Below are 15,084 nucleotides of genomic sequence, written 5' to 3'. Positions count from 1 at the left end.
AAAACCTTCATCTTCTTTCCAAGTCCCTGGTTTAACAGAAAGTGGATCAAAGCAGTCAAAGAAAAAAATTCACCTCAGGTGGCTCACATCAAGAACACCAGCATCATACTCAGCCTATACAAAAGCATGAAACAAATGCAAAACAGTCATCATTAAATCTTAGCTCACTTCAGGTTGCTCACATCAAGAACACCAGCATCATACTCAGTATGATGCTGATGTTCATACATCATACTTTCTATACCAAAGCATGCAACAAATGCAAAACAGTCATCAGTAGATCTAAATCAAATTTTATAAAGGCCAACAGCAGAAAACTTGCCTTCTGTTTCCTAAGGCCATTGGATGCTTCTGCTTCCAATGACCTTCACTTCAACTTCTATCTCGTCCTGATGAACCACAATTACTTTACCCAAAGATTTCCTAGCATCTCTCTCTCTCTCTCTTCCTTGAACTCCTGCATACATCATCAAGGGAAATCACTACCTATCATACTTGAATTAAATAATCAAATCTGAGCTCCATATGCCTCCTGTAGTTTTTTGACAAAAAGACATCAGGAAATTACTAAATAATTTGGAGACTAAAATGTCTTCTGGTTCTGATGGCTACAGCTAACACCTATCCTGCATCATCTCTACACTATTATACATAGCTGGTCCAATGCATGGAAGCAATCTCATATCCAGCCTATTCCAAAACAGGGAGATAGACATCTACCATCAAACTACCAACCAGTCATCACCACCTCAGCCCTCTCCAAACAGTAAAGAAAGTCATCTATTGCTTAGAGAACTGCCAGTTAATTATCAACCACCAATATGGATTCTACCATTCAAGATCCACAGCTAATCTCTTATCTTACATCACCCACCACTGGACATGTGCCATGGAAAGGTTCAGAGAAACTTGTGCAGTTGCTCTTGACATTTACAGAGCTTTTGGCTGTGTTTGGCATCCAGGCCTGCTAAACAATGCCACCAGAATATAGCCTTTGCCTTTTCTCTTGAAAAAAAAAGATCTTATTTCACTTACCCTTACTCCCAGCAATACAAATCACCAGATGAGATCATATCTCTCTCTACTTGGATAACATTTACCTCTAGTCTCTACCTCTAGGACAGACTAGAGGTAAATGTTATTTCTCTCTGCTTGGATAGCATTTACCTCTAGTCTATCCTAGAAAACTTGGATAAACACATCACATCAGTAGCTTCCTCTGCATCCAAAAAAACTAGGCATTCTCTTTCATTCAGGATGCTATTTATTTTACATTCAACTCTTAACTATATACAAATCCCAAATCTGCCCATGCTTAGAATACTGCTCACATGTCTAGGATGGTGCACCTAGAATGTCCATAAAAATTCTTGATGCTGTCCAGAGGAGAGCAGTTTGTCTCATAGATGATCCTTCTTTTATAGATACATTGTTTGAACATATACTTCAATGTTCATTGTACCACTGAAATGGCAACCATCATTCCTCCATATTCTGTTGCATCTGTTAATAAAACAGCAGCAGCTGCCCAACATCCCTTTACTGTGCAATTGCAAACACAGTGAACCTGCTTCTTCTCTTCCTCTTTTATTTCATCCATTTCCTAAACAACTACAACCTGCAACTCATGTTTATTAGATATGTACGAACAGGATACGCGAAAAACTTGGCAAGTTTCGTAAGTCGTATGACTTACATCATCAGGGGCATTGGTTACTGAATTGGAAACATTTGTTACTGAATGTTTGTTGGAACATTATTATTTGTTGTCAAGTTCTGTGCTTCACGTGTGTTATGTCCAAGATCTGAGGAAGTTAAATTTTTTTATGAATGCCGACGACACTTAGTGTAATATCAAACCTTGGTTTTTGTTGCACTGTGTAGGAATTCTAAGCATTTTTGCCGCTTCCGCTACACAGTGCAACAAAAACCAAGGTTTGATATTATACTAAGTGTGGTCGGCATTCATAAAAAATCTAACTTCCTCAGATCTCGGACATAACACACATTCAGCACAGAATGTGACAACAAATAACAATGTTCCAATGAACATTCAGTAACAAACATTTAAATTTTTTCATTGTTACAGTTAGAAACATCCAATGGACTATGAATTTAATCTTTGTTAGTTGTGTTTAACTTTTTTTATACACCAATGCCCCTGATGATGTAAGTCATACGACTTACGAAATTTGTCAGTTTTTTCACGTATCTGTTCGTATTTAATAAACGTGGTCTCAATACTGGAATCTATCTCTCGAACTATTGAACCACAGAAACCTTTGCACCCAAACATCAATAAACTTTTGTCAAAGTCTTCACCTGCATCCCACACACAGCACTGATGTGCTTACAGTTTTTTTAACTTCTTATGTATGGTATATATTAGCAAGTAGACTTTGGCAGTTCATAAGTACATGACTAAGAGTTTGTAATGCAGAACACCAGGATAAGATAGCATTTATTTTAATTGACAACATGATATATCATCCTAATTGCATAGAATTTCTTCAAGCGTAAACATACAAACTAGTAGATAAAACAGTAAGGACAACTGACAAAAGTGACAGCTGTTAAGCAGTTATAGAAGAAACTGATGTTATTTTAAAATATTTCTAATTGTTTGTTTCATTGTTCAGACCTTATACATTCACGTGCTAATGAAGACTAGTATGTATTCAGGCATGTTGATACTTGGGTTTTATTTCCAAAGGCTCCCATATTTTTCTCTCTGTTGTATCATAACAATGGTGCAATAGTACCGATTTATTGCATAACACTTGATGTCTCCTTTGAAAGCATCTTGTGCATCTCATTTGCAAAGTAGCTGAAGAAAGCACATCATGACAAAGCTGAGGCTTCACTTCTATGGTATTCAATATCTCGAATGTCTTCTTCAATACGTTGTTCAATTGATTTTTCTGTCTGTCAATAGCAGTGGCGTCGCGTGCTCATTTCGGTTGGGTGTGCTGTCATGTGGGTTATGCAACCGCTCTGCAAATTTCACATCAGTTTGACCGTATACATTGGTGTGCATCTGCAGAAAATTTTTGGGAGGGGGCAAAGCTTGGAGACAAATAATTACATCAATAAACATCTTTTAGCTTTTTTTATGTAATTATTTGTCAATGTAAACTATAAATACATTATTTTCATTTTGCATCGATTTTAATGATCTTTAATTCTTGGGGGTGGGGGGAAAGGTATTCAGAATTAATAGTTTTAGCACAATTTCATATATAAAAAAATTGACTGCCATATTTTATAAAAATCAACTAATTAATTAATCCTAAATTAAATAATTTCAGTTTAAAAGCAAAAAAATCATAAAACTAACAAGTAAAATAATATTAAATTACATACACTTACCTTTTAAAATGTATTTTTCTGTTTAAATTTATTTCACTATAAATTTACAATTCACACTTCACTCAGTAACTCACTAGACACAGAGAGCAAACTAACTGGTCACTGTTCACAAATCAGAAAAAGATGAACCAAAAACAGGAACATGTGTTTTATTTAAAACACGTGTTCCATGGCTATCTCGCTGTGGGCCAAAACAGGCCAACCCATAATAAAATTTTAAGACATACAAAGCATTCCCAGGGTCGAGAGTGTAAGATTACATGTCTCAATCAATTTTACGATTATAGTTTGTGGAATTTTTTAATCAATTCGGGGGTGGGGGGCCCTCAGACGCCCATGACCATGTGATTGCATTTTATCGATGTATGAAAATTTTGAGAGGGCATAGCACATCACCACTCATCTTAATTGGTCCAATGCAATTAATTGCAGGATAACTTTGAATACTTCCGCGTAGAGTGGAGAACAATCTGTTTTGGGATTTATTAGAAAACAACAACGAAGGAGAATGCTATATTTGATTGGTATATTTGAAATACTCAAAGATGAAAATATGTGAACCATCATTTATAAGACGTGAGAATAGGAAAGAATAAGTGTCAATAGAAACACTTTCATTAATGGTAAAGTATAATTAATAATTATCATTTGTGATATGTGTGTCCTATAAGTTGCTGGGTAGAGTGAATAGCATGATCCTATAAATTCTAAACATGAATAAGTCAATTTATGATGGTATAATTTAAAAAAAAAACTTATGAAGAGAGAGAGAGAAATAGAGTATTGCAGGAATAAATATGGTTTGATGGAGCAGCAAATCATCTCGTAAAATTTGTTGCGCATGTTATGTGTATTTCTCTGGTTTGTGTATATTTCCCCGCTCCGTTTTCAAGAATTTTATTTTGTTTACTGAGACTCAGTATACATAACATCCGATCATTATCGGAATTATCCACACTTTTGGGAATCCTAAATTCATTAGGTTTTTTTTTTTTTTTTTAGCATCAGCGGTTTTTCTGTCTTATCATTCTCACATATGCTGGTATTTTGTTGTAGATCAACAACATCTTATAATACACAGAATATTTATTTTTATTCAGGAATAGATATTTTTTACTGTCTGTTGTTTCCGAAGGCTAGAAAAATGTCTCTATATGCTGCTAAAAAACTTTGCAATCTCAACAGATGCTATACTGCACAAGCAAAAGAAAAAACAATTAGCATTTTTCTCCTAACATCCACTTTCAAATTTTCAGTTCCAGAAAACATGTGTAACAACTGTTTGTAATATGCTTCTGATACGAAAAGCGCTCAGCTCATGACAACTTTCAATTGGATTGGTTGACACAATACCCAATCCAAGCTAGGTGCTGAGTTAGCTCAAAATTTTAGCTCACCTGGCCCCACCTTCTCAGCCGTTTAAAAATATTAGAAAGCTAAGAATTTGACCTGCTGCGTCCTCTTTACATCTTTTCGAATGGCTCAAAGGTGTATGCATTTCAAAAGCACACCCTGGCTATCAACGTGAATGTGACATAATGTTTACGTGGCGAAAAGTGCCTTCTTCATGAAGCACTAATGCTTTATTACCCTCCTGAAGAGGACAATGAAGCATTAGTACAGTATATTGTGTTTAATTTTAGGAATTGTGCGAAGTCTGCAAACAATTGGGGCAGTCTTTAATGGGAATAAATGCATAAATATAAAATGGGTGATACTGATATTTCGTGGATGAGCACCGCACACCTATCACACCCGGAATATTCGCCCCTGCCGAATCATTTTCGCTTTCTAATTGTTTTCTTTTTAAAGTTTCAAGCAAATTCAATGCTTTTGTTTTTATAGTCATTTGACTAAGAGGAATTATCTTTTGGTTACAATCTTCTATCACACTGAAAATAGTGTTTCCATTTCAATCATAAGATGGCTTGTGTTTCTCGTAGTTTGGGACTCAGACGAGGTCGATGCAATTTGTCCTAGTTGCTTATAGTTTGCAGCGTGGTCTAAAATATGGTGAACAGTTGATTCATTTAGACCAGTGGTTGCCAAAGTGGTCGATATCGACCCCCAAGGGTCCATATAACATTGTTAGGATCGATTCGGGCTCAGGGGGTCGATTGGGGGGGGGGGGAGGTCGATAGAAAAATATAAGACATCATTGTATGGGTAATATTTAATTCGGTTAATTTGGATTACCTCCATCCTGAATGACAATGCAATTAAGAGTGAATCATGGGAACAGTGACATGATTAGGACCTGTAAGATGGAGCAAGGTCATGAAAATAGTTATGGAGGCCAATCAAGTAGGCCAAAATGACGTATTTACCAATAAATGGATGTCGGTGGTTCCCGTCCAGCCAGCACGGTGGGAGCGAGATTGCAACATGTGCACGGTTGCTTGTTTACTTATACTTACACGTATTCGATTCCAGTCTCATTTTTGCGCATCGACATACAAGTGAGCGCTAATGTTCTAAAATTCATCAACATACATATTATAATTGAATCGTTATTCATTCACGAACTGAACTTCTCTATGTTGAAGAGTTGAGCGGGGCTGGTAGTAATACCAGTAGTTTATTAATACCAGGATATTAATATCACTAGTAATACCAGTGATATTACTAGTAATAGTAATATAATAATATATACTGTATTATACATACAATAAACACTGTAACTATAAAACAAACAATCTAAAAACTCACATAAGCATCTTTTTTTTGCTTGTCCTATTGTAATTACTTTATGGTAAAATAGAGGGGGTCGATAAAAAAGTCAAGAAACTCTTGAAGGGGTCGACAGTCAAAGAAGTTTGGCGACCCCTGATTTAGACCGTACTCTCTTGCAATTTTGGCTTTGGTTATCATATGCAACTTATCTTCTAAGCTTATCACTCTACGTTTCTTCTTGATAGCCGTAGACTTGATATCATCCTTGTTTCTTTTAGCATTCATTGTAAGTGTAAATAAGAAGAGAAATAAATATCCACATGTACTTCAGGCAAAGGCGGACAGTTACTGGTGAGTGGTGAGCAGGCGCTGTCGGATAAAAACGAAGCGCTACAAGTGAGCGATACCTGAAGAGTTGCAACTCAAACTGGTTGCATATGTAGTGGGCTACATCTCGCAGCAGCGATAATTCGAATTTGGAGGGCAATAATTGGAATTTTGGTATCAAATTATAAACGCGATAATTGAGGTATTCCTGGATATATATATATATATTGTAATTTTTTATTTATTTTTACATAGTCTTGAACCCTGCTCTGGAGACCAAACATGGAACTTTTTAAGCTACTTGAAACCTCCAGTAAGCAGAGTGGTGGTCTCACCCCAGGCAACGATATTCATCTCCTACTTAAAGACAATCACAAACATCCATGTCCACTGCAGGATTCGAACCCATGACCTGTTGGTTGGAGAACGGTACGCTAACCACTTGGCCAGGCAGGTTGGCTACTCCTATATAGAGGCTGTTGACTTCCCGTCAGTGAAAAACAAGCTGGATTCAGGCCAAATAGAGGCTGTCAGGATCAGATTTTCACTTTACGACAGATAGTTGAGAAATCAGGAATATAACAAAGATCTGTATTTAAGTTTTGTAGATCTGGAAAAGGCATATGACAAGGTGCCAAGAGAGAAGCTATTCAATACTCTACAGTTATGTGATGTCAACGGGGCGTTATATCAAGCAATACTTAGTCTTTATTTGAGTTGTAAGTCAGCAGTTAGAATTGAAGGAAGTACAGTAAGATGGTTTAATGTTAAATCTGGTGTCAGACAAGGATGTACTTAATCCCCTCTGTTATTCATTAACTATATGGATCACATTATGAAGGTAAGTGGTATTAAACCTGATATCAAAATTGGAGATGTTGATGTCAGCTCTTTGCTCTATGTGGATGATGTTATACTTCTAAATAAATCCGCTACAAGTCTGCAAGATTCTCTGACTAAATTGAATAACTGTTGTAATAGATATGTATGAAGGTCAGCATTAAAAAGACATTGAAAATAGATAGAAACATTGAAAATATCAACTGCATGGTGAATGGAGAAGCTGTAGAACAAGTAAAACATTTCAGCTACTTAGGCACGATTTTTAGTGAAAATTGTAAATTAAATATGGAAATAGACAACAGAATCAACGAAGCTGGTATGGTGGGAAGTCAACTGAATAAATTTATATGGAATAAGAGAGAAATTAGCCAACACACTAAATTAGCTGTATACAAGACAGTGTTGAAACCAATTTTAACTTATGGATCTGAGAGCTGGGTTAGAAGTAAAACACTTGACCAAAGATTAGAGACCATGGATATCAGAGTCCTGAGAGAGTAGAGGCATGAACAGATGGCGTCATGGTGATTATCTCAAACTATCATTTCTCCCAACAGTATGATGTTATTAAAACTTTAACAAGATAGAGCTAGAACCATCTGTTTGGACCATAGTACCCCTCTACAAATTCAATCACATCCATGACACTTGTTTTTAGCTGCTAGCTTCTCCTTCTACAAAACCATCAAAATACTGCATTCTTCTTATTTAAATTAAGGGGATATTAAATCCCACATTGTTTTAAAACCGAATAAGAAACTCAAAGATTGGAATCAGAGAGTTTCATCATTCTTCTTGCCTACCTAGCCCTTCCCAAAACCCAGATTACAAAAAATTCATGCTGCCAAAATCATCATTATAATTTAATCACTGAAAATATATACAATGAATATAATAGAGTTTTGCTTTATTATATTCATCATTACATGCTCTTGAAATTATTATATTTATCAATATAAATACTGTTTTCTTTTAGTAATAACAGTTATGCATATCTGTATATTCATACCAGAAATTTTTTCTGAGGTATCAGAAAAAATTTCTCATGTTCTCAAAAGATACAATATTTTCAAACTTGAAGTCTTACCAAAAATTAGCTATCTTTATTTGTTCACCAAAATATCCTTTCAATCACCTAGATCATCCTAACATCTGCAGTATTCCTTGCAGAATCCCTTCAAATTAACTTGTTTTGTTCAAACTGCAAAAACAGCTAATGTTTGACTGAAAATATATCCAGTATTTACACTACACTACAGCTGCCTGGGCTGTGTCAGTGGCATAAATTAACACAGGTCAGTTTTTGGAATCTGCCAGAGCTTTACAACATTCTCATAACCTGAATAAATATGACTACTTCAATTTATATTTTCCAACTTGTGATGGTTCATGTTGCTCCTTTTGTAATTTTTGATATAATGTCCTACATTATATCTGGTTTGGCAGTTCCCTAACAACATAGAACTTACCATTCAGGGCTGAGGATTATCCCAATGATCAGAATACTCCAATGATGATACAGCCTACATATTATAAATCACAAAATTTTATTCTGATAATGGTTGTACCAAAATAGCCTTACTCCACTCCGTAAATTGATTTCATCTTCATCATTTATTTGTATATTTTTATGTTTTACTTTCAAGGCCTTTACATTCCTTTTTTTATCCTTTGCAGTTTTTTTGTTCTAGTTTTTAATATTTAATATTTTTCATTTTTAAATTTTGCAAGTTTTGTAGTTTTGTTTTTATTAATAATCAAATTATCATTCATTACCAAATTTATTCCCATCTTTTAATAGTATTGTATTATTTTTATGCTTTTAACTCCTTTATCATATCTCTGTTTTAAATATTAAAAATCAATGGAACTCCATTTCACCATTTTACTTATCATCAATATCATACTCAGTTCATCACCATTTGCAATCTCCCTTTCAAAGATTGTTATTGCCAATAGTACAACAAAGGTAGGCAATATATATAATCACTTCATAAAATTTTAATTTTAATTTTTCATTAAAAAGAGTTGCAGTCAAAAGACATGTTCTGATCTAAAGGTACTCCATAACATGAAAGCTTGGCTTATCACTTTATATCTATGACCACTTCACTCTACCAAAAATCTGGGAGACTGTCATCATGAAACTATCAGGTGAACAGTCAAGTGTCTCCTTGCTACATTTTTTTTTGCTGCAGAATGCATGCATTACATATTTAATATTCTTCCTAGGAAAATGCCTTGGTGACTAAGGCAAAATATTGGCTAATAACTAAATAGAAGTTATTTAATTATTATTCCTAGATGTCTCTGCCTTGAAACACAAACATGAGTGATTATATATATGTTACCGGATAAGTGTGAAAAATGCCTAGGCATTCTATAGAATGCCTAGGCCTTTTTTTGGCAAAGTATGAAATGTCTATTTTTTTTAAATATTTTACATACTTTCCCTAGGCATTGTATAGAATACCTAGGTATTATATCCAATGACAAATACTATTTCGGATATATTTTCATTTTGAAGTTTTAAATTTTGCCGCCATGGGAAGGTTAGGTCAAGTGCTGGCGGTTGTTATGAGTGTGACAGACGATGGTTTTTACCGACTTGGAACTGATTAGGTTAGGTTTTGAAATTTTAAATTTTGTCGCCATGGGGAGGTTAGGATAGGTTATGTTAGGTGATGGCGGTTGTTATGAGTGTGACAGATGATGGTTTTTACCGACTTGGAACTGCTGAAGGAATTTTAAACCAACTCTATGCCAGATCACAATTAATTTTATGTTTCAAGGACTTACTGAGAGTTGGAGATGTTCCTGACCACGAAATAACTCTCGGGTCATCTGCTTCCACGGGTAGCGGCTAAGGGTCCGTGAGATGTACTTGCAAGACCAAGTGCCAAAATTTGAAGTGCTTTTGTATGAAAAAGGCAGTTAAGTGCAATTCAAAATGCCATTCCAGAACATCTCCAACTCTCAGTAAGTCCTTGAGACATAAAGTGAATTGTGATCTGGCATAGAGTTGGTTTAAAATTCCTTCAGCAGTTCCAAGTCGGTTAAAGCCATCGTCTGTCACACTCATAACATCTGCCAGCACCTAAGCAAACCTATCCTAACCTAACCTCCCCATGGCAGCAAAATTTAAAACTTCAAAACCTAAACTAATCAGTTCCAGGTCGGTAAAAACCATCGTCTGTCACACTCATAACAACTGCCAGCACCTAACCTAACCTAACCTCATAACCTTCCCATGGAGGCAAAATTTAAAACTTCAAAATTAAAATATATCTGAAATAGTATTTGTCATTCTATACAATGCCTAGGGAAAGTATGTAAAATATTAAAAAAAATAGACATTTCATACTTTGTCAAAAAATGCCTAGGCATTCTATAGAATGCCTGCTTTTCACAGTTTGCTGGTAAAACACACACACACACATACAGAGTCATACCCCGACTGACGTGAATCCAGAGTTACGCGGTTTCTTATATGTATGTATTCCCGTCCCGCTTCACGCCTTACCACTAGTCATATCTTTCAGGTGTGCCGGCCGCATTCGCCAGTGTCACACATGCTGTGAACAAGCACTGACGTGTTTTGCACGGTCTACATTCATACACGATTTTTATAGTCTACAAACCTTGCAATTGTTTAATGTTATGTTCTTGATAAAAATTTTATCACATAAAAAATAATAATGTCATCCAAAAGAAGCAAGTCCGATTCTTCTACTGTTAGCAAGAAAAGAAAAACTTTGACTTTGGAAACAAAACTCAACATTATTAAGGATTTTGAAGGTGGAATGAAAATTTGTGAGCTAGCAAAGAAGTTCGATCTACAGGAATCCACAGTAAAAACAATCATAAAAGAAAGGTTTACAGATTTTGGAGGACATAGATTCTAATGAGGAACGAATTGTAGCCACAAGGCAAGGAATAAAAAAATCATTAGCTTGCTATGAAGAAATTTTGCATGACAAGAAAAAGACATTATGCCGTCAAACGAATCTATTAGATTTTATGAAACCATCGACATCGAAATAACTTTCTTTTTTTATGTACGAAAAACTACAATTATGATTATATTTCTTAAAAAATATAGGTGTTTTTGTAAAACTTTGGTCCCAATGTATATATAAATTACATGCAAAATTATACCCCGACTTACGCGAATTCGACTTATGCGCTTTTTGTTGGTCCCACCTACCGCGTAACTTCGGGGTTTTACTGTATATACAGGGTGTTCGGGATAAATTTGACATATTTATAATTAATTATATTTTTCCGTAAGTTACATGTATTAACACACACTTCTCTTCATTTAAAAGTTTGGACCCTTCTTCATTCATATACAAGATGTCAGAAAGGATGGATAGCTGGAACCCACCTGAATCATGGAAGAGAATAACTTGTATCATGATGATTCGTGCCCGCCATCAAAATAAGGATATTACGACTGCTGCCCAATGCTCCCTGAATACAGTAAAAACAATCAGGCATGAACTAGAGACTTGCAATGGTGACTACGAGGATGTAGCAAGAAGAAAGATCCCTAGCAGACGATCTGATTGCGTTCGTACAGCAGAATTCCTCGCAAATCTGCAGGAACAGGTGTTGAAGAACCCTGGCATTGGAATTCGGGCTTTGTTCGTGGAGTTGCTAACTGTAGTCAAGCCCTGGATAACAAGGGTAGCCAATGGTAGGCCATATGTATGGCAGCAGGATTCGGCCCCTTGCCACACCTCTGGGAAAAGTCAAAAATGGTTGTCTGAAAATTTCTACGACTTCACCAGTCCAAATGTTTGGCCTCCAAACTCCCCAGACCTTAACCCCATGGATTATTTTGTATGGGGCGCAGTTGAAAAAGACACCAATCGCACTTCCAGTAATACAAAAGCCCAGTTAATGGATAAAATTAAAACAGTTTTTGCGGCCCTTCCCAGGGAGACTGTAGCATCAGCTTGTTCGAGGTTCCGAAGCAGAATTGAAGCTGTGATCGATGCTAATGGTGGTTATTTTGAGTAAATCTTGTTGATAGTATTGTAATTAACTCTGCCTGTAATGTTTTTTTGTCAATTCATTAAATTTAATAGATACAAAGAAGATTTTCTTTTTCCTTACGAAACTGTCAAATTTATCCCGAACACCCTGTATATTCAAGATACCATATAATTTTATATAAACTTTTATTATAATAAGCCAAAAGGCTATTTTACCGGCGACATAAGTTAATTAACTTATGTCGCCAGTAAAATAGCCTTTTGGCTTATTATAGTAGTAATAACAATAGAGAAGTACACCAGTTCAGCAATTCTATAGTAGAGGTATATGTAAGTTCAGTTCACTTAAAACCTTGATATTCCAGGTCTACCTACTCACTGATGAGACCTCAAAAAAAGGTTGAAACCGGTCTGGGTAGTGACCTCTTCTCATAATGTAAAACAATATAAAACAATATATATACATCTCTTAGGAGTTGGGTTTTACATTATGAGAGAATATTAAGGTTAGTGACGGAGCTTGCTCCACCTTTGCTTTGAGTTGCCCTGGTGTTATACTACCCAAGTGATCACTTACACTTGGGCTCGCCAATAGTTTTTTCGGCATGAAACTCTGTGGATTCGATGGATTTTGATCCGAGTTTCGTACCCAGCTATAAAATAAAACGGGATTTACCATCTCCTTTTAACTTAAATAAACTTTTATTTTTTAATCCTTTTTCCCAAGTGAGCAAACAGACAAGTAAGTCAAGTTTTTGCCTGCACTTAGTGCAAGTCTGAGGCAACTCGTTGTAAAGGTGGATTAAGCTCTGATCACTTTCCTTAGTATTTTTCCCTTAATGTAAAGCACATCCCCTTCCGCAGATGTATGATACTATGCATCAGACTGACACTACCACGAGTTGCCTCAGACTTGCACTACGTGCGGGCGCAAACTTGACTTATTTGTCTGTTTGCTCACTTTGGTAAAAAGGATTAAAAACCAAGTTTATATAAAATTACTTTTATATAAATCTTAATACATAATATACTCAAGTTAAAAAAACTTTCTACATCTATCTCTCATCCTGAGATTTTATTTAATAAGGTCAAAGCACCTTGTGGTAACCTGTTTAGGTGAAATTCATAAGCTCTGTATTACTTCAATCTTAGCATTGTCAGGTCTGGCTCCCACTGACAAGACCTCAAGAAAGGTCGAAGCTAGTATGGGTAGTGACCATTGCCTTTAATATATAGCATCATACATCTCCGCAAGTGGATGTGCTTTACATTAAGGGAAAAATACTAATGAAAGTGATCAGAGCTTAATCCACCTTTACAGCAAATTTCCTCAGACTGGCATTACTATGAGTTGCCTCAGACTTGCACTACATGCAGGTGCAAACTTGATTTACTTGACTGTTTGCTCACTTTGGTAAAAAGGATTAAAAACCAATTTTATATAAAATTACTTGGTATCTTGAATACATAATATACCCAAGTTAAACAACTTTCTACATCTATCTCTCATCCTGAGATTTTATTTAATAAGGTCAAAGCACCTTGTGGTAACTTGTTTAGGTAAAATTCATAAGCTCTGCATTACTTCAATCTTGGTATTGTCAGGTCTGGCTCCCACTGACAAGACCTCAATAAAGGTCGAAGCCGGTATGGGTAGTGACCATTGCCTTTAATGCATAGCATCATACATCTCCACAAGGGAGATGTATGATACTTAATCCACCTTTACAACGAGTTGCCTCAGACTGGCACTACCACGAGTTGCCTTGTCTGTTTGCTCACTTGGGAAAAAAGATTAAAAACCAAGTTTATATAAAATTACTTAGTATCTTGAATACATAATATACCCAAGTTAAAAAACATTCTTCACACACACACACACACACATATATATATATATCCATCCATACTAGGTTAAAGATATTTTTAATCCTTGATACGTTTTTAATTCCTTACTTTCTGTATTATATTACCTTTTTATGCAAATTTTCAGCCCTTTTATAGGTTCTTTATCAAAAAATCATTTCAAATTTTAGAAGATTCAGCAAAAATATTCTTCTTTCCTTTTTAATGTTCGGGGGTTCTCTTTCTCTATTAGCAAAATTTGTAACAAGTGGAAGATTTATTAGCCTTCATCATATCTACTCATCCATCATATCCTAGGATGGGTTGAGTACTTCCCTACCAAGGAGGCTTACAGCTAATTAATGCAACCAGGCTGCCACTCCTTGCTGCATCCCCTAAAGGCAGTATTTCTGACCGTGGTGTGTGTTCACAGAGCCGGTTTGCCTGTTCTGGGAGATGAAAAACCTGTGTTTCTGGGTGAAAAAACTCTACCTCTGTATGAGGCTGGCTAACTCACCTTTCGTCGAAAGAGACCAGGACCAGATATAGTTTTCTTACATCACTGATGGGAATTGAACCCAGGTCTTTCCGTCCAAAGAGCTTCATCTGAGCTACGGAGGCTCATTTACTAGCTTGCAGTTTGGTAATGTTTGTTTGAGTAGTCCTATATCCAACTAAACCTTACTGTTATCTTAATTTTTCACTCTACAGAACAACAAATTGGTTAAATCTGAAGTGTCTGCCTCTGTTCTACCCCCCCCCCCCCCCCTCCATCAAATGTAACTGAATAAGCTGTGAAAAAAAAAACATCAGCTTAAAAATATATCCTTTTTTGATAAAAGGAGTTCAGAGAGTTAGTAAGATTTAGTTAAAAGTTGAAAAACTGCCAAGATTAAATTGAAGATTTGAAGAACTTATAATTAAAGCTTTTTGATTAGGTGTATAAAAAGGCTAATAACTTGTACAATTTATTGTTATCATTATAATTTAATCATGGATTTATCATTTAATGATTACTCTTCTTAGA

At 35.7% G+C, this 15,084-nt stretch overlaps 1 protein-coding gene across 1 annotated transcript in view; it reads left to right on the top strand.

Moving 5' to 3' along the window:
• The window catches only part of LOC150097411 (uncharacterized), a 108,607-nt gene that overhangs the window by 77,526 nt on the left and 15,997 nt on the right, over positions 1–15,084 (top strand). The gene's annotated exons all lie outside the window — the stretch shown is intronic.

This window comes from Typopeltis vanoorti, chromosome 17 (assembly GCF_054136105.1).
Source record: "Typopeltis vanoorti isolate ZY-2024b chromosome 17, IOZ_Tvanoo_1.0, whole genome shotgun sequence".
Taxonomy (NCBI): Eukaryota; Metazoa; Arthropoda; class Arachnida; order Uropygi; family Thelyphonidae; genus Typopeltis; species Typopeltis vanoorti.
This window is presented reverse-complemented; position numbering and strand designations above follow the sequence as displayed.